The 15,425-nt window shown below is 42.5% G+C and overlaps 1 long non-coding RNA gene across 1 annotated transcript; it reads left to right on the plus strand.

Moving 5' to 3' along the window:
- Window positions 1-15: 15 nt before the first annotated feature.
- On the plus strand, window positions 16-13,484 carry LOC116976026. The gene is made up of 3 exons (XR_004412850.1): window positions 16-72; window positions 6,710-6,714; window positions 13,475-13,484. It is a non-coding gene; the product is annotated as an uncharacterized LOC116976026 (long non-coding RNA).
- The last annotated feature ends 1,941 nt before the right edge of the window (window positions 13,485-15,425 follow it).

Here is a 15,425-nt window from a genome sequence, read left to right on the forward strand (position 1 = left end):
CAAACTTGGCCACAGAGCCTTCAATCCCCTCATACAAATCATTGATAGACAATGTGAAGAGTTGTGGCCCCAGTACCAACCCCTGCGGAATACTGCTAGTCACTGGCAGCCAACCATTCCTTTATTGCCACTCTCTGCCTTCTGCTATCCAGCCAACTTGCTTTCCATGCTAGTATCTTCCCTCATATACCATGGGCTCTCATCTTCTTTAGCAGCCTCACGTCAGCACCTTATCAATTGCTTTGTGAAAATCTAGGTAAACAACATCCACCACCTCCTGCACCCACACACAACTGACTGACTTCATCCACTTCACCACCAACTTCCATCCGGCACTCAAATACACCTGGACCATTTCCGACACTTCCCTACCATTCCTTGACCTCACCATCTCCATCGCAGGGGATAGACTTCTGACCGTCATACACTACAAACCCACTGACTCACATGGCTATCTGGACTACACGTCTTCCCACCCTACCACCTGTAAGGACTCCATCCCCTACTCCCAATTCCTCCGCCTACGCCGCATCTGCTCCCAGGATTTTTTATTTTTTTTCTATAGATGCTGCTGCACCCGCTGAGTTTCTCCAGCATTTTTGTGTACCATCCACTGACTCTCCTTTGTCTATCCTGCTATTTACTTCCTCAGAAAATTCCAACAGGTTTGTCAGGCAAGATCTTTCCTTCACAAATCACTCCAACAATTTGTTAAATATGTTTTTGGCCATTTTCACTATTTTGTGTGATTGAACCAATATGGACCAAAAACCACATTGCATCAAAAATGGTGAATTTTAATTTGTCAAGCTTTATCTCTGGAAATATCTGAGGCATTGTGCTTTAATAAATGTTATAGGTCATTTTCCAAAACTAGCCCTTCAAGAACTGTAGGCTTTGGCCATAATGATACTAGTATAAAAGAGTCGTTGTGCCCATGTGACTGAGAAAACTTTGCAGAACAGATTATTTAACACGTTTTGTAGTTTCACTTATAGCAACTAGATGGCACTGTTAACTTTCCAATGGTTTTGCAGCACTAACTGGCTGTTAGAACTATTTTTTATTATTAGTTACAGTACAGAAGCTTCATCAATTTATTCCGCAGAGCTCAGTTCAACAAATAATATTAGCCCAAGGTAACTAATCTTAGCAGCCACTTGATTTATTTTGGCTTGAAACGTTATTTGGACATCACCTCAGTTTCTGATTGGCATAACTAAAACCAGTACAAAGAAAATATAAAAAATGTTCAGCTAATGTCTTAAAGCATTTAATTTTAGTGAAGAACATCACAGATCATGCCATTTCATTTACAGGCACTTTTACGTTCCAGTTTTCACCACCCTAACAAAGGAATAAAGACAAAGAGCAAAAAAAGACACAAATTGCTGGGGTAACTCAGCAGGTCAGGCAACATAGCTGGAGAATTTAGATAGGAGGCTTTTCACCTTGAGACCTTTCTTGAGACAGATTTTGGTTGGGGACGAGAAAGCTGGTAGAGAGGTGAGGGTGGGACAAAGTCTGGCAAGTAATAGGTGGATACACTTGAGGGGAGGTTTTGAAAGGTAGATAGATGGTTGGACAAAGACCAGAGATGAAGAGATGAAAAGTGTGAGATAAGGATAGAAGAGGTATGACTTGTGAAGCCAGACGAAAGAATGTTACAAAGGGATTTTGGAACGCTGGTGCAGGATTCCCAAAAGTTAATTTGCAGGTTGAATTGGTAGTAAGGAAGGCAAATGCAATGTTAGCATTCATTTTGAGAAGACTAGACTATAAAAAGCAAGGATGTAATGCTGAGGCTTTATAAGACACTGGTCAGACCGTATTTGGTGAGCAGTGACCACATAAAGTGAGCAGTTCTGGGCCCCAAATCTGATGAGGGATGTGCTGGCGTTGGAGTCATCGAGAGGAGGTTTATAAGAATGAATCTGATGAAGACTGGGATTCTTTGGGCAACTACTCATGTCCAGCAGGCATTGGCTGATAGAGCACAAGTGTTCGGCGAAACGGTCGCCTAGTCTACACTTGGCCTCGCCAAGCAAAATACAAAGAGCACCTGTGATATATACAAAAATAATATTCTAAATCCAGTTTTTGATAATATGACAATTTACAATTATAGTTTATTTTTTTTACTTTTAAAAAGCCTGGCACAACAGTCTGTCTCATGATTCAATTTGGAAATTAATAGGCTGCCTGGCAGGATATGAAGGATTGGGCTGGAATAGTGAAGGGTAGTTGTTCCTTTGTCTGGTGAAGGAAAAAGATCTCGCAATTGGGTTGGTGGCAAAAGTTGGCCTCATGACTGAAATGTATTTTGCAACAGATTGGTTAGTTTGTGGGTACAAGATAAGATTTTAACTTGAGGAAGATCAACAGCTGAGGCTTAATCAGGCAGGTTCCTTTCAAGTTATGCCTTGTGTGCTGTGAATGCATGGTTCTGCATGAATGATCAATACAATCTATAGGCCACAGATATGTGGACCAAAAATATAGATTTTTCTAAAGCATGGGAACTATTTTCCCGAGTGACAGCTGCCGTTCACCACCTGAACCTGCAGAGATGCAGAGATGATAAACACAGCCCAGTCCATCACGGGCTTGTCACTTCCTTCCATCCAGCATCTTCATAGCATGTTGCATCAGGAAGGCTGGATGCCTTCCACCCTGGCCATTCCCCTTTCGGGAGAAGATACATGAGTTTGAAAGACTGGATGTCCAGGCTTAAAAACTGCATTTACCCCACTGTTATCAGACTTCTGAACCAATCACCCCTTTCACACTCCCTTCCTGGAGGTGCTGCTACATACTTTTACTTAATTCTACCTCATTCAGCTATTCTGTTATTGTACTTTGGTGATTTTGTGCACTACTTCAGATTGCTGGGCAGTTTTGCACTGTTTAGTTTAGTTTAGTTTAGAGATACAGCGTGGAAACAGGCCATTCGGCCCACCGGGTCCATGCCGACCAGCGATCACCCGTACACTAGTTCTATCCTACACACTAGGTACAATTTACAGAAGTCAATTAATCTACAAACCTGTATCTATCATTGTCCTGTATATTATTTTCTCCATGTGCTTCACGCAAACAAGGAGTTTCAGTACACCCTGGAGTATATGACAGTAAAATACACTTAATCTGAAAGAAAATACCCACTGGTGACTATTGTTCACTGGAAAGCTTTCTGACTCCTGAGAGAATATGGATCTTCTCCGCACGCCCACCTAAGCAATTGACCACACGCTATCCCAGGCCACTTAAGATGGCATCAAAGTGCTTCAATGCTCTTTTAGTGTTTGCTTCCTATAGCCATTTTTCAATACATAAAATTTATGAGTTTTAATGCTATTATTTTGGCAAAGCACAAACTTACTATATAATGCCTTTTTATTCAGTTTTGTATCATTATTGATTATAATTCTGCAGGATTGATCATTTTCTGGAAACTATTAAAAACTCTGCTTTAAATAGTGTGCAATACCAAAATATCTCTTGTTCTGTACAAACGATCGCAAAAAACGCATATGCTGCATAATTTATTAATGCTGATTCATTTCAATGGATATCAACATTCGAGAGCACAGAAAATTACTAATAACATGCACACATCTCACACTGAAATTAATTTAAAAATACAGGTCAACCTTGCAATTGTTTACATTTTCTAAATATAGCTTTGTTTCCTATTCTGAATCTCTGGCTCCATTTTTCTTTTCATTGTGAATTGTGATTAAAGATCATGGTTGCAACAGTTTGCACTGCAGTAACTCACCAAAACTCTTTGGACATCACCTTCCAAAAGCATACAACCTCTGTCAGTTACAAGCGCAGGGCAACAAAAGCATGGAATCACAACTACCTGGAAATTGCCCTCCGTCATACACCATCCAGGCTTAGAAATATATCACCGTTCCTTCACAGGCATTGTGTTAAAATCCTATAAACCCCCTCCTAATTGCATTGAGAATGCAAGGATTAAGCACGTCAAGAATTGCAGCAGTACACCACCATTTTCTCAAGGGCATTTAGGGTTGGGAATTAAATGCAACATCCCTTGAATAAATAAAAAAATATTATATAATTTAGCAATTTTATTTGATAATTTATTGAACTGAAGTTGCTTCAAACACTATTGGAATACAGATTTAACTGCAGGAACATTGGAGACAATGGATATTTAATGATTGCAAGGTTTCAGAATGTTTTCCAATAGATCAAGAATTTTTTTCTATGACAAGAAAACTTGACCACAATCAGATATGTTACCAGACAAGTCGGAAAACTCATGAGATAAGATTAAAATGCATAAAAGTGGGGAAAGGCTACAAAAATTAGCAAGGATAATTTAAAGTTCATAAATTGGTACAGTTGAGAATGGTTAAAAAAGGCCAGTGTGAAGCTTTGATACTTTCATACTGAAATTTTTGATTCTTGCAAGTGATATTAATGGAGCCTAATGATTGCTTAAAGATAAATCAGGCAACTTGATGATCACTGAGCAAGGCAAATGGTATGGAATTTCTGTTCCTGTTTTCCTCTGTGAACACGAGTCTTACCAACAATTCCAAAGGAGCCTACCATCAAAAAGTTTTTTTTTAAAAGCATACTTTATTACATATTTATAAACTGAGGTGTAAGCACATCTCTATAATTATAAAACTGTGTGTGTGTGCGTGTGTGATCACATCTTCTCAAAAAAACGACGCGCAAACAGTAACATTTTTACATATTCCGGTAGCGATTCCGAAATCATCGTATCTGAAAAATTAATGCATTATTTCTCGAGTTATTAATCAAAATGTTCACAAATCTGAAGAAACGTTGAAAAAAAACAGCTGGCTTTGGCTGATGACGTCACAATGGATCTGCCTGCCTGCCGTTCTTGCTCGCGCTGCGAGTGACATCACCCCCCCACCCCTCCCTACCTCCCCGTTATTCAAAAGTTGGCCATCAACTGAAGAATGAAAGATCATAGCTGAAGACTGCCTGTATTCCACGCGCTGCGAGTGAAGATCGAACAAGTCGGGCCCTGTACTAGAGCTCTCGGGTCCGTGTCTGGTCGGGTCAGTCTCAGATCGGGTTCTTCTCCCCCTCCTCTCCCCTCCCCTCCCCTCCTGCTCCTCTCCCCCCTGCCCCACCCTCTCTGGCTTCTCTCCTCTCCCCCCCTCCTCTACCCCCCCCATTCCCCCCTCTCCCTCTACCCCCCTCCTCTCCCCTCCGCCCTCTCCCCCCACCTCTCTCTCCCCTTCCCTCCCTCTCTCCCCCTCCTCTCTCCTCCTTCCCCCCCCCCCCCCTCCTACCCCCCCCCCCTCTCCTCCTCCACCCCCCCTCCTCCCCCCTTGCCCTCTAGATCATGATTTCCTTCACCTGAGGAAATTACCTTGTGCATTAACCATATCTATTCCCCTCATGATTTTATACACCTCTAGACCAAGGAAAATGTGTCAGTGAGTATCACATACTGTTTTTGCCTAACATGGATGTCAATGCTGAATAGCTGGAAGGGTGACAAGCTATAAAAATGTGTGAGACTTGGAGATGGGAGAAGTGTGAGAAAAATGTGTTGAAACATATTTTATGCCAAGATGGCCCCCTCACCCACATCTCATCTGTATCCCATAGTTTTGCTCTCACTCCCGTCAGCATAGACGGAATATAGAGTTCCTCTGGTCTTCACTTTTCACCCCATCCGTCACCCTATCCAACACATCATCCTCCGACATTTCCATCACCTCCAATGTGATTCCACCACGTCACATCTTCCCATCCCCACCCCTTTCCGCAGAGACAGCTCCGTCCACAACTCCTTGGTTCATTCCCAGCCCAAATAACCTCCCAGCCCAAATAACCCTTCCCCCAGGTATTTACCCCTGCAACAGCTAGAGCTGTAACACCTGTCCCTATTCCTCTTTCCTCAGCTCTCCCCTCGTACCCCGGTTTCTGATGTGGCTTCCTGTACATCAGTAAGGCCAAGTGTAGAATCGGCGGCTGTTTCTCCATACACCAATTTAACTCCTTTTCCCATTCCTATATGGACCTTTCCAGAGTGAGGCCACATGCAAACTGAAGGGAAAAAACTTCATATTCTGCTTGGGCAGCTTACAACCCAAGTATGAACACTGAATTCTTCAATTTTAGGGTATACTAAACCTTCCCCGTCTCCCTTCTTCCTCCCAACATACCCCCTCCCCCTCCCCACAGTCTCCCCTGTGTCCCACCTGGACCCATATCTATTTCTCCCCTCCCCCTCTCCTTCATCTGCTATTCTTTCCTCTTGCTTTACAAGAGTTAGATTTAGCTCTTCGGGCTAAAGGAATCAAGGGATATAGGGAAAAAGCAGGAACGAGGTACTGATTTTAGATGATCAGCTGACTCGAAGGGCCGAATGGCCTACTCCTGCACCTATTTTTCTATGTTTCTATGCAATTCACAACACTTCAATCTTTTTGTCTCACACCTTCTGTATTTCCTTCTCTGGCCTTTGTCCACCATCTCCCTATCAACTCTTCTCCCCCTCCCTCACACACACACAAACACCTGTATAAGCATATTACTTGTCAGGCTTTGTCCTCCCTCTTCTCTCTTCCAACTTTCTCCCCCCCCCCCCCCCACAATCTGTCTGAAAAGGAGTCCCTACCCAAAACACTGCCTATCCCCAATCTCCAGAGATGGGTGTCAAGGAAAGAGTGTTCACGTCGAGGCCCTGTTTTCACCAATCTTTCCACCACCAAGCACAAGACAGACACTATTGTGCAGATGCCGAGAAGTGTGTTCAGCTCTGGAACAACTTCTAATCTTGCATGTGGACTCAATAAGATCTCCAGAGATGCTGCCCGAACCGCTGAGCCACTCCAGAATTTTGTGTCTTTCTTTTGTAAACCAGCATCTTCAGTTCCTTGTATCCACAATATCATGCCAAGTCCTGACTGATGGAAATTGTTGGTAGGTGAATGAGGTTGATGTATTTCATTGTGCAGGTTGAGAGGTTAGAAGTTCACTTATAGATGACATTTGACGTAATATTTAGTGACACAGTGATGAGATTACAGAAATACTTGAAACATTGCAATCATATCAATTGGCAACACAGTTGACACCTATTTAATTAGCTATCAGGATGCCCTCCCATTGATTACTCTGCTTTAGTAATTTTGATTTTGGAATAAATATTGATCAAGGTATTTTTAACAATATCCTTGCTCTGCATCAGACAATGCCAGGACTTTTTATGCCCCACCTCCCCGAGAGATCCCTCAATGCTATAGAATTGTCAAGTTGTGTGTTCAGGTTTCTGGAGTGGCACTTGAACACAAAAAAGACTAACCTGGAGGCAAATGTTTTTCCTATTAACGCATGGAGTGTGTAAGTGCTCTTTTATTTCTGAGAGTACATCACCTGGTAATTTCAGACCTTTCAGCTTAATCTCAGTGATAGTGAAGTTATAGGAAATAAATCTGAGGGACAGAATGAATGATCATTTGGAAAGGACAGATCTCATCTGAGATATGGCTTTATCATAGGTAGACCATATCAGAACAATCTGACTGAAAATTTTGAAGAGATAAAAAAGTAAATGAATGAGGATAATGTAGTAGTGGCCATTGATGTGGACATAATTTAGGCCTTTGACTGCCTCAAAAGATTAGAGGCCACATGGAATCCAGGTTTAACAGATTAGATTTATAATATTTATGAATGGCGGTGCAGGCTCGAAGGGCCGAATGGCCTACTCCTGCACCTAATTTCTATGTTTCTATCCCTTGAGTTTATAACAATGCGAAATAATTTTATTTAAACATATGAAGTTGTCACAGCATTAAACTATTTGTTAGATTTATGTTTCCCTGTTCTGGAGCTGTTTTCTCAGAATTCATTGCCTTGTCACTGTTCTGAATTCTGATCCCTGATTTTGATAATGAGATGAGAAGATATTTCTTCACCCAGCGAGTATTAAATCATTGAAATTCTCGACCCAAATGAATTGTGGAGGCTCAACCACTGAGTAAATGCAAGAAAATAAATTGGTGTATTTTTTTTTAAACATATTGTGATTTATGGAGAGAAGTGGCACAAGATAAGGATCAGCCACATTCTTGTAGATAGTACACAAGAGGTTGAATGGTCTACTTCTGTTTCTATTGCTAATGCTCTTTATCCAAAAGATATTGGTTGAAAGGGGAATTAGCAGCGGTGAGGTGTTTATGGTTCCATACACTCACGACTGTGTGGCCAAATTTGGCTTTAACTACCTACAAGTTTACAGATGACACCACTGTGGTAGTTGGATTATGAGCAATGACAAGACAGAATACAGGAAGTAAATAACTTAATAACATGGTGTCAAGGCAACAACCTCTTTCGCAATGGGAGCAAAGCAAAGGAGCTAATTATCAACTTCAGGAAACATGGTAGAGTACAGGCCCCAATCAGCATCAATGGTGCCGAAGTGGAAATGGTTGAGAGTTATGTTCCTTGCTGTTAATATTACCAACGATCTGTGTGCACCAACCACATTGGAGCACCAGCCAAGAAGGCACACCAACACCTCTACTTCTTGATGCCACAAAATTTGGCATGTCTCCAATGACTCTTACAAACTTCTACAGATGCATCGTAGAAACAATACTGTTGGGGTACGTTGCGGCTTGGTTTGGGAACAGCTCTGCCCGGACTGCAAAAAATTGTAGAGTTATGGATCCATCACACAGGCAAGACTCTCCATTGACTCCAAATACACCTCATAATGCCTTGGAAAAGCAGCCAACATAATCAATGTCTTGTCCCATCCTGATCATTCACTCTTCTCCCCATTCCCGTTTGGCAGAAGGGACAGAAGCTTGAAAGCATGCACCTCCAGACTCAGCAACAGCTTCTTGTCCTCTGTTATCAGGCTTCTGAATGGTCCTTCCATAAGATCTACTGTCCAATCTACCTCTACCCCATTGTGGACATTGGATTTTGTCTATGTGACTGGTGCCTACAATGCTGAGAACTATATTCTGAACACTTTATTCCTCTTGATTGTATTGTATTGTATTATTTGATCTGATTGGATAGCATTGACAACAACAAATTTCAGTCCCTCAGTACATGTGACAACAGTAATAAACCTAAACCTAATCTTATTCAGTCTAGCAAGGAAGCCTTTTTTTAAATCAAATATTTCAATGATAATATGATTCTCTCGAAATGTATCCAGAATTTAAAAAATGCTTTGTTGTAATCTTCTTGCAGAACCTATTTTAATAAAGCTTATTCTGTTAAGCATAAATTAGCAATGATAATTTTCAATTAGAGGAATATCATAATGCACATTCAATTAGCATGTTAATTAATTATCCAGTGCTGCTCACAAGCTATCTTCTGTCAGTCTCAGGCATCCTCTCTGATCATCCAACCATGGTGTTAACTTGGTCCAATATTTCCTACTTAAGAGATTTGACAGAAACATATTTTTCAATGTGTTCTTGTGCGTGTGTTATTGGCAATTTATTGTTCATTTTTAATTGCAACATTGAGAAGGCATTTAAGAATCAAACACACTGGTCTTGAGTCACATATAGGTCAGCGTAATCAGAAGAATGTTAGCAGATTGTTTTTTAATTATAGTCCATTAATTCCATGGTTATCATTGCTGAGACTAGCTTACTTTATGATTCCAAATTTATTTAATTAGTTGAATATAAATGTCCCAATTGCCATGATGGGATTTAAGATTATGTCTTTGGAACAGTGGTCCAGGTCTCTGGCTGCTAGTTCAGTAACTTAACCATTGCACCACACATGGAATCATCTTTAATCATACATTAACACATCACATCACTCCTGCCCCGAAGCTTTGACCCCCACCAGTTTGCGTACAGAGCGAATAGATCTACAGAGGACGCTGTAGCCACAGCTCTCCATGCTGCACTGTCCCACCTGGAGCAGCGGGGGAGCTACGTGCGGATGCTCTTTGTGGACTACAGCTCTGCCTTTAATACCATCCTTCCCCACAAACTGGTGGACAAACTGGGGGACTTGGGACTTCCACACTCCACCTGCATGTGGATAAATAGCTTCCTGTCGGGTCGCAGCCAGAGAGTCAGAGTGGGCCATCACACATCCACGGCCCTCAGCCTCAGTACCGGCTCTCCACAGGGCTGCGTGCTGAGCCCCCTGCTCTACACCATCTACACACATGACTGCACCCCCGCCCACCACAGCAACACCATTGTCAAATTTGCGGATGACACTACGGTGGTGGGACTCATCTCTGGGGGGGACGAGTACGCCTACCGGGATGAGGTGAAGCAGCTGACAGTGTGGTGTGGAGAAAATAACCTGCTCCTCAACACCTTAAAGACAAAGGAAATAATAATAGACTTCAGAAAGAATAAAACGGACATGGTACCATTAATTATCAGAGGGGACTGTGTGGAGAGGGTGGCGGATTTCCGCTTCCTGGGAATCCATATTGAGGAGGACCTGACGTGGAGCGTGAACACCTCTGCGCTGCTGAAAAAGGTCCAGCAGAGACTGCACTTCCTGAGGGTGCTCAGGAAGAATAACATCACTCAGAGACTGCTGCTGTCCTTTTATCGGTGCTCCATTGAGAGCATCCTAACATACTGTGTATGCGTATGGTACACCAGCTGCACAGCGGCTCAGAGGAAAGCGCTCCAGAGGGCCATTGACAACGCCCAGAGGATTGTCGGCTGCCCTCTCCTTACCTTGGAGGACTTACACAGTTCCCGCTGCATCAAAAAATCCCAGAGTATTATAAAGGACATTTCCCACCCCGGACACTCCCTGTTTGAACTGTTACCGTCAGGCAGATGGTACAGATCTACAAGGACAAGGACAAACAGACTTAAAAACAGTTTTTACCCCACTGCTATAAAGGCACTAAATGTAGCCGCCAAGGAACGCAGGGGCGATACATACTAAGAGACTGTGAAATCGACAGAAGGATGTAGGGCTGGGTGTTTATGCGTGCTATTTTTATGATATTTATTTTAGTTGTTTATCTTTTTTTAAATATTTTACCTTGTATGTATCGTTAGCTTTTAGAAATGTTTGAATGGTGCACTGACTGGCTGACATTTTACAATTTCGTTGTACATGGTTCATGTTACAATGACAATAAAGAAACTATTCTATTCTATTCTATTCTATTCTTAGGGGGTGAAAGAAAAAAAACATGAAAAATACAGAAAGCTGTCAGCGCTTCTTAAGTCCATTTAATTTCATGCATCTGGTTTACATTGTATTCATTCAAATACCTCTGGCTGCATTCTCTGTGGTGAAACACTTGGAAGAATGTACAGATAAATATGCACAAAAAAAGATAAAGAGACACTGAAGTAAAATGTTACGTTTGTGCCAATTACTGTCAGCTACTTTTGTAGTTGTTTGTCAAGGACAAAAATCAGGGCAAAAGAATGCTGAAGTCACAGTCCACAGCAGGTAAACATCTTCCATTTAGGTGTGGTTCAGTTTATGTGTGTTATCATACAATTACATATGAGAAAATATGCTTATTCACATTAATGATTTTGTGGATGTTGTTAAGAATATGAGCTCAGAATTCTGGGCATGGCAAGAGCATTACAGCAAGTAATTCTATGGTGAGAATTTAAAGTAACGTGGAGAACAAAAGGAAGACGTACAATTATATAGATCCTGTCATAAGCTCAGGACATTCCAAAGAACCTCACAGTCAATGAAATGTTCTTGAAGTCAAATAACTTTTGCAACTAATTTATGCACTGCAAACATTCTCATCAGGAAATAACCAGTTTCGTGGGATAGACACAAAATGCTGGAATAATTCAGCGGGTCAGGCAGCATCTCTGAAGAAAAGGAATAGGTGACTTTTCAGATCCAAACCCTTCTTCAGACTGGAAGGAGTCTGAAGAAGAGTTTTGACCCGAAACTTCCCCTATCTCTGATGTAAACCAGCCTCGAGGTTCCTTTCTACACTGTTTCTTGGGTTATTGATTAGGGGATTAACATCATCCAGGACAGGTACTGTCTGTCCACCCCTCTATATCTCTCATAATTTTATATACTTGTATCAAGTCCAGGGTAATAAGCCTCCTACTCACTTCTGAAACAACGATTTTTATAACAATTTTTATAATGGCAAAACATCCCAAGGCACTTGACAGTTCATTTTTTGATAGAACACAGAATATAGCACAAGAACAGGTCCTTTGGCTCACAATGTTTGTGCCACATTAAACTGATCTCATCTGCCCGTACATGATCCATATCCCTCTATTCATTCCACCACCATGTGCCTATCTAAAAGCCTCTTAAACTCCACTATCATATCTGCCTCTGCCACCACCCCTGATAATGCATTCCAAGCCCTCACTACTCTGTGCAAAAAAACTTGCCCCACACATCTCCATTAAACTTTCCCCTCCGACCTTATAGCAATGCCCTCCAGTGTTGGACACTGCCACCTTGAAAAAAAAGGTTCTGACTATCCACCCTATTTATCCCTATATAATTTTGTATACTTCTATCAAGTCTTCCCTCAAGTTCTGATGCTCCAGAAAAAAACAATCAAAGTCTATCCAAACTCTCCCTGCAGTTGAAACCCTTCAATCCAGTCAGCATTCAGGTAAACCTCCTCTGTGCCCTTTCCCCAAAACGTCCATATCTTTCCTGTAATGTAGAGACCAGAAATGCACATGAATTGCAAAGGTAATTGACCAAAAGCTTGATCAAACTGCTGGCCTTTGAGGAACTTCTTGAAGAAAGAGGTAGAGATTCAGAAATATTTAAATAAATTCCAAAGTTTAAGTGCAGAAAGCGTGGCTATCAATGGATGACAATTAATCTTGGAGATGATCAAGAGACCAGAAATTCGAAGAGCAGTGGTATCCTTGAGGTTTTTTTAAGCATGAAAGAAACTAAAGAAATCTAAAGCAATAAGGGCATGGGAAAATTTGAAAACAAGAGCGAGAGTATTAAAAAAAAATAAGGTGTTGTTGTAGTTTAGAAACCAAAGGAAGATAAGTGAATGGGTCTGGTACCTGCCAGGATGTAGAGTACTGAGTTTTGGACAACCTCAAGGATAGTGATGAAGGAGACCAACATGCAGTGTATTGAAATGATCATTCAGAGAGAGCAGCAATGAGACAGGGGCAAGGTCATGCAATATTAAAGGTGGAAACAGGCAGCATTATGATGCCACATACATGTTATCTGAACCAATATTAGAAGCAAATATGATGTAAAGATCATGAACCGCTTGATTCTGTTTTGAACAGATGTCTGAATGGGGGTTGGAGTCATTGGCTCTGGAAGAATATTTGTAATGGGTGTCAACATTTTCTGATGATAAAGTTAGATGGCATTGTGGGCAAGGAGGATGCAGAGGGGTTTTAGAAAGAGATACCAGGTTGTGCATAAATGGGTATCATCTGTTCAGGCAGCATTTGTGAAAAGAGAAATGAAGCTAATGTTTCAGGTCAAACACAGTCTTCAGAACTCAGGAGAAAAAACAAGCAGCTTTTTTATGTTGCAGGGTGAGTTGGTTAGGACAATATCTCTGATAGGGCAATGCCAGGATTGCTGTAGAGACAGAGTGTGAGTGTGTGTGTGTGTGTGTGTGTGTGTGTGTGTGTGTGTGTGTGTGTGTGTGTGTGTGTGTATGTGTGTGTGTCACAAGGGAGGCGCAAACATTCTCACAAGATTCTGCCTGACCCACTAGGTTACTCCAGCACTATGTTATTTTTTGCAGATGATGGAATCTTGTACAAAAAAAAAAAAGCGCTGGAGGAACTTAGCAGGACAAGCAGCATCTCTGGAAGGAAATGGCCAAATTATGTTTTTGCTCGCAACCCTTCTTCAGACATATCTGTAAATTAGCTCACCTGAATAATGGAGAGAATGAGGTCCTCTGTTCAGAAAGCTATGAAATGAGGGCTTACCATATTAAAAGGTGTGCACTATACTAGGGCTGCAGGACATGCCCAACAGGACTGAGTCAAGCTTCTATCTCAATATCTCCACTCCTTCACTGTTCCATTCGTCCGTCATACTCTTAGATTCAGATTCACATTCAACTTTAATTGTCATTGTCAGTGTACAGTACAGAGACAACGAAATGCAGTTAGCATCTCCCTGGAAGAGCGACATAGAATATGATTTCAATAAATAAATCTTTTTACATGTACACATAATGTTTTTCCTGTGGGAGGAGTGTCCGGGGGGGGGGGGGTGATTGGCAGTCACCGAGGTACATTGTTGAGTAGAGTGACAGCTGCAGGGAAGAAGCTGTTCCTGGACCTGCTGGTCCGGCAACGGAGAGACCTGTAGCGCCTCCCGGATGGTAGGAGGGTAAACAGTCCATGGTTGGGGTGAGAGCAGTCCTTAGCGATGCTGAGCGCCCTCCGCAGACAACGCTTGCTTTGGACAGACTCAATGGAGGGGAGCGAGGAACCGGTGATGCGTTGGGCAATTTTCACCACCCTCTGCAGTGCTTTCCGGTCGGAGACAGAGCAGTTGCCATACCATACTGTGATACAGTTGGTAAGGATGCTCTCGATTGTGCAGCGGTAGAAGTTCACCAGGATCTGAGGAGACAGATGGACCTTCTTCAGTCTCCTCAGGAAGAAGAGACACTGGTGAGCCTTCTTGATCAAAGTTAAGGTATTGTGGGTCCAAGAGAGGTCATCGGAGATGTTGACCCCCAGGAACCTGAAGCTGGAAACACGTTCCACCTCCGTCCCGTTGATGTGGATGGGGGTGTGCGTGCCGCCCCTAGACTTCCTGAAGTCTACAATGAGCTCCTTGGTCTTCTTGGAGCTAAGGGCCAGGTTGTTGTCAGCGCACCATGCTGCTAGGCTCTGGACCTCCTGCCTATAGGCCGACTCATCGTTGTTGCTGATGAGGCCAATCACCGTTATATCATCTGCATACTTGATGATGGTGTTAGTACCATGTACAGGTGTGCAGTCGTAGGTGAAGAGGGAGTAGAGGAGGGGGCTCAGCACACAGCCCTGTGGAACGTTCAGGGTGAGGGTTGAAGAGGTGTGCTTGTCTAACCTAACAGACTGGGGTCTGTTGGTTAGAAAGTCCAGTATCCAGTTGCAGAGGGAGGGGTCGATGCCCAGGTTACCGAGTTTGGTGATCAGTTTAGATGGTATAACGGTGTTGAATGCTGAGCTGTAATCGATGAACAGCATTCTTACGTAAGTGTCTCTGTTGTCGAGGTGGGAGAGGGCAGAGTGAAGTGCCGTTGAGATGGCATCCTCCGTACTCCTATTCTTGCGGTAGGCAAACTGAAAGGGATCCAGTGTGGGGGGTAGGCAGCCTTTGAGGTGTGCCAGGACCAGGCTCTCGAAGCACTTGGTGATGATGGGGGTAAGTGCAACTGGGCGGAAGTCGTTAAGGCTTGCCGCAGTGGAGTGTTTTGG

The sequence above is a fragment of the Amblyraja radiata genome, chromosome 8 (assembly GCF_010909765.2).
Source record: "Amblyraja radiata isolate CabotCenter1 chromosome 8, sAmbRad1.1.pri, whole genome shotgun sequence".
Taxonomy (NCBI): domain Eukaryota; kingdom Metazoa; phylum Chordata; class Chondrichthyes; order Rajiformes; family Rajidae; genus Amblyraja; species Amblyraja radiata.